At 49.9% G+C, this 14,045-nt stretch overlaps 1 protein-coding gene across 11 annotated transcripts in view; it reads right to left on the bottom strand.

Moving 5' to 3' along the window:
- The window catches only part of FRYL (FRY like transcription coactivator), a 2,496,013-nt gene that overhangs the window by 1,500,453 nt on the left and 981,515 nt on the right, over positions 1-14,045 (bottom strand). The window lies entirely within an intron of this gene.

The following is a 14,045-nucleotide window of genomic DNA, read 5'->3' as shown; positions in this document are numbered from 1 at the left end:
AGGCTATCCACTTAGCTGTGTGAATACAGCACATCCTACAGTGCGATTAATAAAATGTCACTAACACAACTGGATGAGAGCATGAAAAGACAAATAAGAAAGCTGGTGAAAAAGAAAACATATTGCCCAAAAAATAGCGCTTCTGCAAACTGCATATATTGTGCGAAAAGAAACGGAGCATTACTGACAAAGACCAATAACTTATTTAACAATTCTGTTAAGCTAAAAAAATCGATTGTAGCGCACGTTCAGTGATTAAAAATTGAAATCAAAGCAACCACATTCGTCCATCAAAAGAGCAGCTCAAGAAGGCTGTATGGTGGGCAAACAGAGCAGAGAACTACAAAATATAGAGTAAAGAGGGCAGTATTTGAAGAGATTAGGAGGTGGTGGCGTAACAGTCTGTACACATCTCAGAACAAAAAGAGTAGAAGGCAGTACAGATGGAGAGTTATGTCAACCCACCAGCCAATGGAGGTGGAGATGGGAGGGCTCCTTTCTTTAAAGGGATATTTTAAAAGAGCAACAGGTCAAATAACATGAATAGAAGAAAGCAGTGGTTACAGTTTCTTCTCAAATACTGTTTTTTATTGAAACATATTGGCATGTTTGTTAGCATTTTTCAATCACTTTAAGGGAGAGCAAAAAAATGTGCATTAAAGTACTTTTTTTGCTTTACCCAAGTTAATTTGCTAAAAATAATCCTAAAATATGACTAAAATCCAATGTAGGAAACAAACATTTTAAAAATTAGATCAATTTTAAGACAACGGTGTCTGCATAAAGAACAAGCTACTTACTTTTGATAACACTTTGGTAGAGAATACAAATTACTCGCCTTTTGAATATTACAAAGGCATCTAAATAGATTCAGAAACATTTCCACCAGTACCTCAGTGCACCGGTAGGTGGCGCTGTAAAGCTCCACATTGATACCGTTCTGCTCAGGAAATGACATGCAGAGCTTGAATAGATATTACTCCCAGACGCAGACATCAGATGTGTTTGAAGCTGTCCAAGTCCTCAGACGCAGACCCCAAAACCCAATCAGTTTGACATTGTGTAGATTCCATGACTTGGGATCATATTAATGAATACAGCCTAAAGCAACTAACAGGAAATGCACTGTAAAACGATTACGATACTAAAGAATAACACTTCAACAAAAATCCACAATACCCAACACTGACTTACTAAGAGGGTATAAAAGTTTGCTCCAGCATGATTTTTCATTTTGCTTTATCCACAAAGGCTTTGTTAAATTATCATTTATTAGGCTTATTTTCTCAAAAAAATACAGAGATCTCGAATACCCCTAATGAAAAAGTTACTTTGCTTTGGTAACGCCTTATTTGGTAGACTGTCTAGCCCCAGGGTCCTTACCTTAGAATTATCACGAGGCGTCAAACGGATTCGAAAACCTTGTCCCTAGAAATCCATTCAGAGCGAGGAGGATCTGTAAGGAATCTGCACCTAGAGTCTACCAAATAAGGCAATACCGAAGGTAACTTGTTCATATGAAAGACTTCTAGCATTAGAATAGATACCCAAGCAATACCTCTCAGAGGTGTGGCTGCGGACCACTTTCACAAGAGGAAGTCCTGCAGGATTGAACAGGCCACGTGCCCAGCTCTACGGACCTGACTGTCCAGGCAGTAGTGTTTAGTAAACATGTGCAGGGAAGCCCACATGTCTGCCTGCTAGATTTCCAGGACTGGAACTCCACAAGCTAATGTAGTGATTGGAGTTTTAGCTGGGGTAGAATGAGCACAAAAATGTTTCGGGGGTGGCTTCTTGGCTAATGTGTAGCAGATTTTGATACAGACTACGATCCACCGGGTGATGGCCCTCTTCTGTACGGCCCATCCCTTCTTCGCTCCGATGTACCCCACGAAGAGTTGGTCATCCACCTGGAACTCTTGTGTACGATCAAGGTAGATCGACAAAGCTCTTTTTGGGTCCAGAGAGTTTAGTCACCCCTTTTCTTTGGAGGGATGAGGAGCATCAAAAGTGACGGATTTGACTACATGAAATGGATTGACCACTTTCGGGAAGAAAGGATGCCACAAATTTTGCCCAACAGTAGGCTTAAACACCAAGGGACACCTGGCTGCCAAGATAACGTCAGACTTTGGGAGGAAGATCAAAAGCTGTCAACTGTTGCCAGCTCAATCTCAAGAAGGCAATGTGTTGACAGAATTGGGTGGCGAACCCTCCCCTGATGCTGCGACAGAAGATCCTCCCAAAGTGCAAGCCTGATATTTGGACCGATAGCCATGCTCAACAGCTCAGGATACCTACTCTCTGTGCCCAATCCAGAGCCACAAGGATGACTTGGGTTTGGTCTTCTTGAGAATTCTGTACAGGAGTTGTATGGGCGGAAAAGTATACAGGAGGCCTGAGCTCCACTCGAGATGAAAACCATCTGAGAGCGAGAGTCACCTTGGAAACTCCTGCATGCAGAACTGTTGACGTACAGAGTTCCTGTCGGTGGAAAACCAGTGCAACCAAAGATCTCCCCACCGCTGAAAGACCTCATATGTGATACTCGAGTCATCTTTGGCTGAGTTTGTCCGCGCTGGCATTGAGAGAGGCCGCAAGATGTTGAACCACCAGGGATATGCCCTGCTGTTCCAGCCATGTCCAGAGACGCAGGGCCTTTTGACAAAGGGATCACGACCCCACCCCTTCCTGTTTGTTGCAGGACCACATAACAGTTGCGTGGTCCGTGAACACCTGCACCAGCCTTCCATGGATGGAGGGTAAAAGGCTTTCAATGCTAATAGGATCGATAGGAGCGCCAACAGTTTGATGTAGAATCGGAATTCTGCCGGAGACCACAGTACTCTGATTTACACCTTTGCCAGATGGCCGCCCCATTCCAGAAGTGATGCATCTGTCACTATTGAGAGATCTGGTTGGCGAAGGAAGAGGGGTCTGCAGCTTACCCAATCACAGTTCATCACCAAATTCCAAGATAGAGGCTGAATCATGGTTATAGCCTGAAAATCCTGGACTTGCCGTCCAGGAGGATAGGCCGAAACTGCAACGTGTCCGTTACATCTCAGATGAAAGGAAGTGTCAGAGAGAGTCAGGTGTGACTTTGGCATGTTGACAGTGAACCCCAGCGAATGCATAAGGTCTGCTGTAGTCTACAGGTGGGAGACAGCCTGGAGTGAGCTCGCCTCCAAAAACTAGTGGTCAAGATAAGGGAACATTGGCACCCCTGTACTCCGAAGATGAGCTGCAACCATCGCCATCACCTTGGTGAACACCAGAGGGGAGCTGGTGAGGCCAAAGGTTACCACAGCGGACAGGAAGTGCTTGTGACCCACTGTGAGCCGCAGGTAAAGCCGGTGGACAGGGAGAACGGGAATATGGCAATATGCGTCTTACAAGTCCAACGCTACTATCTAGTCTCCTGGGTCCTGGGCAAACAGGGCCGGAGCTAGAGTGGGCAACATCTTCAGGAAAAAGTTGAGAGAGCAGGTATAGGATATGACATGAGAAAGTAGTGGGAACAACAACCACGGCCCACTTCTAGCCATGGCACTCGCTCTATGGCTCCTTTGGCCAAAAAAGGCGTCACTACATGGCGGGCAAGAGATAGGTGGTCCGCCGTCAGCCTGTTGTAAGCAGGTGGCATTGAGGGATGGAAAGTATCTAAGGGGGAGGAAGTAGCCCCTTCAGAAAATCTGAGAAAAAACCCTGTCCAATGGTATTGACTGCCAGTGTGGCAGGTGATGGCGAATTCTGCCACCCACTGGGTGGCCATGATGATAAAAGGGCAGAATAGGAGGGTTTGGACGTTGTGGCTGCTGAGGTGATGGTGATCTGGCCTGACTTCTGGGCACTTGGCCCACAGGGCCGCTAGCTACTGCATTCATGGCCAAAAAAAGGCTGCAACGCTTACGCGCCGTATTGACTGGGCGGCAAAGGTTACAGCTATACGCACCATCCGAGAACATGAAAGGAGGATTGCGGGTGACAAGGGGTCATGGAAAGGCCCAAGGACCTGGCCGTAGCCTTGCTGTCCTCTAAGAGCTCCAGCACGGAATCTGCCTTGTTGCTGAAGAAACCGGAATCATCAAAGGGCATGTCCATGACTGATGTGTGGACAACCCCAGAAAAGTCAGTCATCCTCAAACAGGCGCGGCGTTGCAGGTACACCATCGATGACAACGCTCTGCTGAATGAGTCTGTAGTGTCAAAACCACATCTAATGGTGAACTTAGCTGCACCCGTCTCGTCAGCAACAAGCTGAGAGAACATGACCTGGGCCACCTTTGGGACCATTGAAAGCACCAGCACAACCGTATCCCACAGGGAATGGGAATAGCAGCCCAAAAGGCATGCAGTATCTTTGACCGCAATGCAATACTGGTATAAGAAAACATTTTTTTGCCTAAATTATCCAGCCTCACGGATTCTCGATTGGGTGGGGCGGTTAGGAATGCACAAGGATTTACATGAGAAGTGGAAGCTTGGACCACCAAGCTCTCTTGGGTAGGGTGTTCCAGGAGGAATTTGGGGTCCCCAAGAGTGAGGCGGTGGCAGGGAGTAATTGTCCTGTTTACTGGAGCCCCTGTGTTTTGCTTGAACCAGGTCCCAAGCAGGACATCAGTAAGTGCTTCATTGAGACAAGCAGTTTGGAATTGAACACGCCCAAATGAAGCACTTCCGGGAAGACACTGGTCTTTACTGCCAACGTGAGCAAACTAAGGTTTAGGACTACAGCTGCCCTCCAAAACACCACAGCGAATGAAGCACCCTCTGTATCCACGGTAGGGGGAGAAAGCATGCAAGTATCTGAAGAAGTGTCCAGTCAACTGGCTTCACCCAGATCCTCAAGCTAGTTCACAAGTTACGACTTCTGTAACAATATATCTGTAAGAGACATTAGTCAGTGATAGATTCCTTACCTTAGAATATCCCAGGCATAAGACTGGATCTGGAAAGTTTTCGTCAGCAGTACCCCTGCGCCTCGGAAGGTGGCATCGTGCAGCTCCGTGTCCGTCACTGGCGTCGTAGGCGTCAAGATGACGTCACGGAGCCCACTTAGGCGCTACCCATGTGCGGATGTCAGTTCTGTACACGACGTTCCGCGCCAGGAACACAGAGACATGCAAGAAACTGACCACTGGTGTCACGAAACTAGAGCCCTGAACGGGATGACCTTAACCCTAGAAATCGGTTCGCAGAACCAGGAGGCTGGGGGGAGCGGTAAGGAATCCATCACTAACTAATGCCTCTTACAGATAGATCATTACACAAGTAGTAACTTGTGCATCTGAAAGAGACACTTTAGTGATGGATTCCATACCTTAGAATAGATACCCCAGCAATACCAACCCCAGAGGTGGGTCTGCGAACAAGATTACACCAGAAAGTCACGGAGAACAGAACGGCCAAAGAAGCTGTCTCTCCGAACTTGACTGTCAAGGCATTAATGCTTGGTAAACGTGTGCAGCGAGGCCCACGTAGCTGCCTGACAAATGTCCTGCAAAGGGAACGCCGTGTCCCAAGGCAGTAGTGGATGCTGTTGCCCTGGTAGAATGGGCACGCAGCCCCACAGGAGGCTCCTTCTTAGCTAACAAGTAACATGCTTTCATGCACAGAACGACTCACCGAGAGATGGTATGTTTGTGCACGGCCCAACCTTTTTTGGCGCCCACGTAGCCAACAAAAAGTTGGTCATTCACCCGGAACTGTTATGTAAGTTTCAGATAGAACGAGCGCGCACATTTTGTGTCCAGACGGTGGAGCCTCTCCCTCTATTGAAGGATGCGGAAGGGGAAAGAAGGTGGGCAAAGTGATGGTCTGCCCAATCTGGAAGGGCGTGACAACCTTTGGCAAGAAAGAAGGACGAGTCCATCTTATCTTATCTTAGGTGCAATTTGTGAAGCGCACTAATGCCGAGGCTTCCTGGCGCTGAGAGACAGAGTGAGTGAGGGGGAAACGAGAGTAGCGGGATTCTAGCTGGGGGGGGGGAGAGGGGGGGGGAGGGTGAGTTGAGTAATTTTCTGAAGTTCAAAAGGGAGGAGGAGGATTTGATGGAGAGAGGGAGGGGGTTCCAAAGTCCAGGGGCTAGGCAGGAGTCCATAAAACAACCTTGTCCGAATGAACAGAAAGAAAAGGAGGTTTAGGAGAAAGAGCCTGGAGTTCACTCGCTCTTCTGGCAGAGGTGATAGCTACCAGGAAGGCTGTCTTTAGAGTGAGAAGATGTAAGTGACAGTTATGAAGGAGCTCAAAGAGAGAGCACATCAGATAGGTCAATACAAGATTTAAATCCCATTGAGGCATTATGAAAGGCACGGGAGGAAACGTGTGTGTAATGTCTTTGAGGAAACAATTAACAAACAGGGACTTAAAAAGAGAAGGCTGATCTGGAAGCCGTAGAAATGCGGAGATAGCCGAAAGATAACCTTTGTCAGTGCCCAGAGCAGAGCCCTGCTGGGCCAAAGAGAGAAGGAACAGAAGGACCTAGGAAAGCGGTGCAGAAGGGGGATCCACAGCCTTTGCTGTGCACCATGCCACAAACTTGTTCTACCTGCAGGCGTATACCATCTTAATGGAGGGACGCATGGCTGCCAGAATGACACCACAGACTTTCGGAGGAAGGTCGAAAGCTGTCAACTGTCGCCGCTCAATCTCCCCGCATGGATGTGGAGGTTTGACAGGTTCGGGTGGAGGACTGTCCCCTGCTGCTGTGACAGAAGATGCAGATGCCATTCGTGATCCCTCGTGCACTGGCGGCTGAGTTCGTCCATCCTGGCGTTGCAGAGAACCTGCCAGGTGTTGTACCACCAAGGTGTTCCAGCCATGTCCAGAGGCACATAACCTCCTGACATTGGGTCCACGACCCCACCCCACACTGTTTGTTGCAGTACCACATGGCGGTGGTGTTGTCCGTGAACACCTGCACTACACTCCCCTTGCCAGAGGGAAGGAATGCTTTCAGTACAAGTCGGATCAACCGAAGCTCCAAAAGGTTGATATGGAGCCGGGACTCTACCAGAGACCAAGGTCTCCTGATCTCCGCCTCTCCCAAGTGGCCGCCCCATCCCAAGAGAGACACATCCGTCACCACTGTGTGCTCCGGTTGGGGAAGGGAGAGGGATTTGCCGTTGACCCAAACGCTATTTATGAGCCACCACTATAATTGTCGTGCAGTACCCTCCGAAATCTGGAAATGATCGGACAGGTTGCCCTGATGCTGTGCCCACTGGAACTTCAGGTCCCACTGCAGAGCCCGCATATGCCATCTGGCATGTTGCACAAGCAGGATGCTGTAGGCCATCAGACCTAGGAGCCGGAGGGTCATCCCGACTGAAACCCGGTATAGAGGCAGAAAGATCGGAATCATAGCCTGAATATCCCGGACTCGCTGTTCGGGAGGATAAACCCAAAACTGCGTAGAATCCAGAACCGCTCCGATGAAGAGGAGCTTCTTAGAGGGAATCAGGTGCGACTTTGGCACGTTGATGGAGAACCCCAGCAAATGCAGGAGGTCGGCAATAGTCTGGAGGAGGGAGACTACAGTCTGGGGCGAGCCTGCCTTCAACAACCAGTCGTCGAGATAGGGGAAGACTGGTATCCCTGATCTCCGCAGATGAGCTGCGACCACAGCCATCACTTTAGTGAACACCCGAGGGGCACTGGTAAGGCCAAAGGGGAGCACGGCAAACTGCAAATGCTCCTGGCCTACCTTGAACCGCAGGTAATGCCAGTAGGACGGCAGGATGGGAATATAAAAATAAGCGTCCTGCAAGTCCAATGCTACCATCCAGTCTCCAGGGTCGAGGACAGCCAAGACCTGAGCCAGAGTTAACATCTTGAACTTCTCCTTCCGGAAGAAGCGGTTGACGTTCCTGCGGTCCAAGATGGGGTGCAGGCCCCCTTTCTCCTTCTTGGGGACTAGAAAGTAGTGGGAACAACCACCATGTCCTACTTCTGGCCCAGGATCGCTCTCGAAGGCCCCCTTAGCCAAGAGGGCCGTAACTTCCTTCAGAAGTAGCGCAAAATGGTCCCCTGACATGCGGTGAACTGAGGTGGCATGGCTGGAGGAACAGTCTTGAAGGGGAGGGAGTAGCCCCGTCGGACGATTTGCAGCACCCACCTGTCCGAGGTAACAGAACGCCAGTGGGGAAGGTGATGGCGAATCCTGCCACCCACCGGTGTCGGGTGTGCACCAAAGCTTGGACTAGGTAGGATTTGAGGCGGATGCTTCAGGAGCAGAGGTGGAGTGACCTGCACGTTGGCCCCCTGTCTTGCCACGGCAGGCACCACGTCCGCGGTTGGTTCTGTGCAGGCTTCTGGCTGAACTAACGTGCCGGGGCACCCCTTCAGTGGCCACGAAAGGAACGGAAAGCAGACGTGGCGGGTGCGTGGTGAATAGACCCAAGGACTTGGCCGTAGCCCGGGAGTCTTTAAAACGCTCCAGCATGCTACCTGCCTTATCGCCAAACAGGCGAGTACCATTAAAGGGCATGTCCGGAAGAGAACTTTGAACATCCCCTGAAAATCCAGTGGACCGCAACCAGGCATGGTGACGGAGGGCCACTGTTGTGGAATTCGCCCTACCCAGTGAGTCCGCTGTGTCTAGTCCACACCGGATGGCAAACTTTGCTGCATCTTTCATCTCAGCAACAGCTCGGGAAAGCACTGTCAGAACCTCCTCGGGACACTGAGGCAGCATCTGCGCAACCATGTCCCACATTGTGTTGGAGTAGTGGCCCAAGAGGCATGCGGTGTTCACCGACTGCAGCCCTAAGATGGCAGATGAAAGCAGTTTCTTGCCAAACTGTTCCAGCTTCTTGGATTCCTTATCCGGCGGAGCGGTAGGGAATGCGCTTTGGGAAGTGGAGGCTTGGATGACAAGGCTCTCCGAGGTAGGGTGGGTTGTCAAAAAAGCTGGGTCACCCGGGGCCAGGCATTGACGCTAGGCTACTTTTTTATCCACAGGAACCCCAGTGGCTGGTCCAGACCAGGTGCCCATCAATACGCCAGTCAACGCCTCATTGAAGGGCAGCAGGGGCTCCATCGAGCTTGCTGCCTGCTGAAGTACTTCAGTGAGGAGATTAGTTTTGAATGGTCACTGTAGGCAGGTCAAGGTCAAGAGCCTCAGCTGCTCAACGGCACACTCCTCCACAGCCACAGCAGGAGAAGAAAGAAAACCAGGGTCAGAGGAGAGGTCAAGGCCACCCGCATCCTCTAACTCGTCCGTCCATTCCTGTTCCGACCCGCACTGCCGTGCGAGGGGGTCCTCAGACCCCTCAGTCGTCCCCTTCCTCCACTGCCCGTGGAACAGGCTGCGGGAGTGACAGGGGAATTTAAAGGGTCGAACGGCACCACGAACGGCGCCGGTCCGGCTTCAAGTCCCAACCATGGGCAAAATTGTCCGGGAACCTGGGCAAAAGCGGTGGTGGAACTAAATCAACCCATTGCGGCACTGAGAACGGCGCTGGAGCTGCCGGCGGAGGACCTTGTGGCACTGGGGCCGAAGCCGCTGGCGGAGGACCTTGCGGCGCCAGGGCCGGAAACAAGGGAGGGCCCTCAGCTGGGACCACAGGGCCATAAGGCGCGCCGGCATGAGCCCAAGGCCTGATAAGGTCCATGGCAGCAAGAAAATCTTGCATCTGGGCAGGAGTCGCTGACAGATCCGGATAAGTGAGGGTAGGCCGCGGGACTCACAGGCTCCAAAAGAGCCACGGGGGCGGTACCCTCGGCCACGTCCTGAGACCGACGGGGGGACGTCAGAGAGCATAAACGCTTCTTCGACTTCTTACGACGTCTTACCCGAGTGCGAAGACTTTGACCCCGAGGAGCGATAATGATGGCTCGGCGGACGGTCCCATGATCGACCCCTGGACCTCGAACGGCACAGAGACTACTGCCGGGCTATCTCACTTAAGGCCTTCGGAGCCAGGGCCAGACAGTCGGAACATGACCAGGAGTCATGGTCGCGCTCTAGACAGTAGAGATGGGTGCCACATGGTACGGCACAGGCCCGCAGGATATAAACCCAGGCATCCCTACGTGGCACCCGTAGTCAAAGACTCAAATACAAGACAAAAAGTCTCAAAAGTTTAGTCAAAAAGTGATTAGGGTACGTGCTCCAACTGGATCTGCGATTGCTGGAGTGGAAAAAGAAAGAACTGACATCAGTGCGCATGGGTAGCGCCTAAGTAGTCTCCGTGATGTCATCTCGGCACCTGCAACACCAGCGCGGACGCAAAGACGCACATCGCGACCTTCCGACGCGCAGGGGAAATGCTGACGAAAACTTTCCGGATCCATTCTAACGCATGGGGATATTCTAAGGTAAGGAATCTATCATTAACATGTCTCTTTCAGATACAAGGATTCATAAGGCTGGTGTTCTTCAGGGTCCAACAACCCCTCCCATTCCTCCAAAAGTCCTAGCCTATAGAAATAGGGCTCAGGCTTCGGCCTGGACGGTATGGCTCCAGCCTGCATCTGACAACACCCCTCACGCTCAATGTTGGAATCAGGGATGTAAATGGGGATGGCTTCTCTGGTGGGTGCTAGGAGCTTCGGCCTTGGGATCGGCACTGGGGAAGGTGAATGTGGCACAACTGGTGCCAGTCCAGATCCATCTGTGGATCCTTGGGGCCCGAATAGTACCAGAGCCACCAGTGTGGATCCAGAAGAGGTCCCTCCTAAACCTGCGGTCTTGAAAGGTGCACCAGAAGGAATGGGCAGCTCAAACATGAGGCGAATGGCCTCATAAAACTCTTGAATTTGAGCAGGGGCGCTGCGGCTCTCAGAAATGAGGGAAGGTGCAGAGTCTACAAAGGGCGCTGGCTCAACAGCAGAACCAGGACTCACGTAATGCTCCCTCATCTCGCCAACAAACAAGGTGAAGACTAATCAAGCTCTGACTTTTTTTGGGTCCAAGAGTTACCCGAACGGCTTGGCAACTTAGATTGGGACGACAACTTCGGACTCTGCGACATCTCCTGGAACCTTCATCACGGCAGAGACCACGAGCGCCACAAAGTCACAGACTGAGCTGCCAGGAGCTTGGGGGATCATTCCCCCCAAGGACTTTGGATGCACGGCGTGGCATTCGGGACATGCCTTCAGGTCAGTCTCATTAGAGGCACCAGAAGCAAATAGAGGTGCCATATGGCGGCAACAGCCAGCGCAGTGCTATAAGCCGGCCTTCTGGTGAAATTCCTGCCACACCAGTAGGAAAGACCTGAATAAAGACTGACAAAACATCCTAAAAAGCTTTTTCCAAAAGTGACAAAGGGGTAACTATTCCGTGATCTACGCTGACAGGCACATAAAGAGAACTGATATCAGTGCGCCTAGCAGGTGCCTACATAGGCACAGCGAGCTTCACTTTGAGTGCGGGCGATGACGATGATAGCATGCAGAGCCGAACAACGCTGCCTACTGGCTCACAGAGGCACTGCTCACCAAAAAAATCGGGATCCAGTCTGCCATCTAGGGATAATTCTAAGGTAAGGAATCTGCACCTAGTAGTCTCTATCAGATCTCTGATGAATTACAGCTCTTCTGAAATCATTAATTTTCCTGGGCAGACTATAAAATCCTTATTTTTCTTTTTGTAATTGGCCATCTGGTAACCAGGGCTCTCCAATTTTTTATGCCTGCATATTAAGGCGTACTCCTACTCTCTTTTTATATCAAGGTGGATTATGTGCATCAGTCAGCAGCCACCTAGTCAGTCTCACTGAGATACATGCTGTGCCATATTCTTCTGATCTGCAGGTAGAGGTGAAATGGCATATATAAAGTACACTCATACTGCTACAAACTGTTTGATAGAGACTTCGTACTGCAGATTCCACCAATTTGGAATAGGCGTCAGACTGGATCCGGAAACTTACCCAACAGTACCTCTACACAGCGGCAGGTGTTGCAAGTGGCTCCGCACAGATATTCCGCTCTGCAAATTACATGTGGAGACCATATAGGTGCCACTCCCTGCGAGCTGATATCAGTCTTTTTTTCTGCGAGACCAGATGTCAATCCAGAACTACCACACGTCTGGTTGAGTGCTTTCACCCCACCAAAATTACGGTGGGCCAGGGAAAAGTCACTTCCCAAGACAAAAGGTTTTGAACTCTGTGAGGAGAGCAGCAAGCAATGGTCTTTGACAGATCCCAATAAGCTTTGCTTGTGGTGCCTAAGATTGAGTCAGGCCCGCAGTTACTGTGCGCTGATGAACCTGAAGATCATACTGGACCGAGAGGAAAATCTACATCCCCAAGTACCAGAAGACACCTTGTCAAGACTGGTCCAAGGCTAAGTCTTGGTTTAGAAGGGGAAGGGGTCTCTCCCAAGGTCATTTGTTGTCCCTCTCCAAATATTTTCAGTAGGTAAAGAGAAAAAAATACAAAATTCAAGCAGGACTCTGCTCCTTCTTGTGGATTGAGATTATAAAAATGGGGTCTGTTGACTTGGAAGGCGGGATTTTGGACCAGAGGAAAGGAGAGGTCTTATTCAGTGTGGCAGTTCCTAGCTTGATGAGTCTTTTGAACTCACGGCTGTGAATTGGAGTGAGCTAAGATGAAGCTATTGCAGCCAGTGATGTGTTTTCTCCGATTATTGCCATTGTGATTTGAGTGTGCCTGTGTGCACATTCATATCTCCAGTGGTTATAATCACCTGATGTATTCTTTGTATAGATCTTTCCATGTTTTCCATTGCTGATTACTTATATTTAACGGTGCTCATTTCTTGCAGTAGACGTCCAGTATTATCTGCTTGTTTTTTTATCCCATGCATTTAACAGTTGCTTTCTTGTAAGTGTGTTATTGCTAACTCACACTCACTTTCATATTGTTTAATTTGACATCTGGGAAAGCCTGTCTGTTAGAGTGTGCCACAAATAAAATCTGACGCTTTATTTTGTGACCTTAATTTTGATGTGCCTCATTTTATGAGAGTGAAACCCCTTTTCAGGAGTTTTCTTGTTTTGCCGTGTGTGTGCCTCCGTGTGGGAGTGTTGTATTTCTCTTATTTTTGAGTGCGTAGCAGGACAAGGTCCTGCCACTAATGAAAGTGTTTGCTTTGCGGTGGTCATGCAGAGGCCAGCCAAAGTTCTTGCCCTCCAGCTCCCAACCTTAGAGGTCAAAACAAAGGTCTTCACTATATTTCTTCAGCTGGGGCAAACCACTTGTGTGCCCTTACTGCCTTTTAACGAAGCACTTACTGATAATCTTCTAGAGACCTAAGCCAAACCTTGCTCTGGGCTGCCCAAACAGCCCCTGCGCCACCCACCCCTCACGCCCCCCCTCCCCCAAACATACAAAGTCATAAGGCAAGACTCCCATCGGTCTGCCATGGGCAACCCTGCATTTTTGTCTTCGCACCCCTCACCTGATTGATCAGTGGTGCAGGCATGCACAAGTCGGACAAACCCAAATCCTTTTTTGAATTCTCCGCTAAGGGAGTCAAAAAAGTGTAGACCATTGGAAAGAGTGTATTTTCTTCAACCAGCTTGCCCTCTATCAATAAATGCTAGTTGCCTGTTGGGCCCCTGTCCCACGCTCGTTAGGATTCAGTGGCTCAAGTCTTCCAGGTGTCCCGCATGACCTTTGACAGGTCTTGACCCAAGTTATACATGACTGTTGTGACACTGTAAAATTCAAGATTTGTTGTGACAGACACCAATGATTCCATCAGGCGAGGCAATGACACCAGTGTCTCCATTCTTCGCCACACCTGGATGCAATTGTTTTTTTAATGTGTTTTTTGTTTTTTTTAAAGGCACTGGTCAGTCCCTTTTATACATGCCCTTTGAGGGAACTCGCCTTTTTTGGGGAAAGGCACACATTCTACTCTAAAGGGTGTCAAAGAGCAAGGCCACAGCATATTGCCTGGGTTTAACTGCCTCACCAGCCATATCAGCCCTACCTTTCCTTTTGCAATTTTGGTAGAGGCAAACCATTCTGGCAACCAATTCAGCCATAGCAAGGTGACTAGCCAATTCAGGGCTGAGGCCGTGGCACATACAACCCCCTCAGTCGGGGACAACAAGCCAGTCA

This window comes from Lissotriton helveticus, chromosome 2_2 (assembly GCF_964261635.1).
Source record: "Lissotriton helveticus chromosome 2_2, aLisHel1.1, whole genome shotgun sequence".
NCBI classification, from domain to species: Eukaryota; Metazoa; Chordata; class Amphibia; order Caudata; family Salamandridae; genus Lissotriton; species Lissotriton helveticus.
This window is presented reverse-complemented; position numbering and strand designations above follow the sequence as displayed.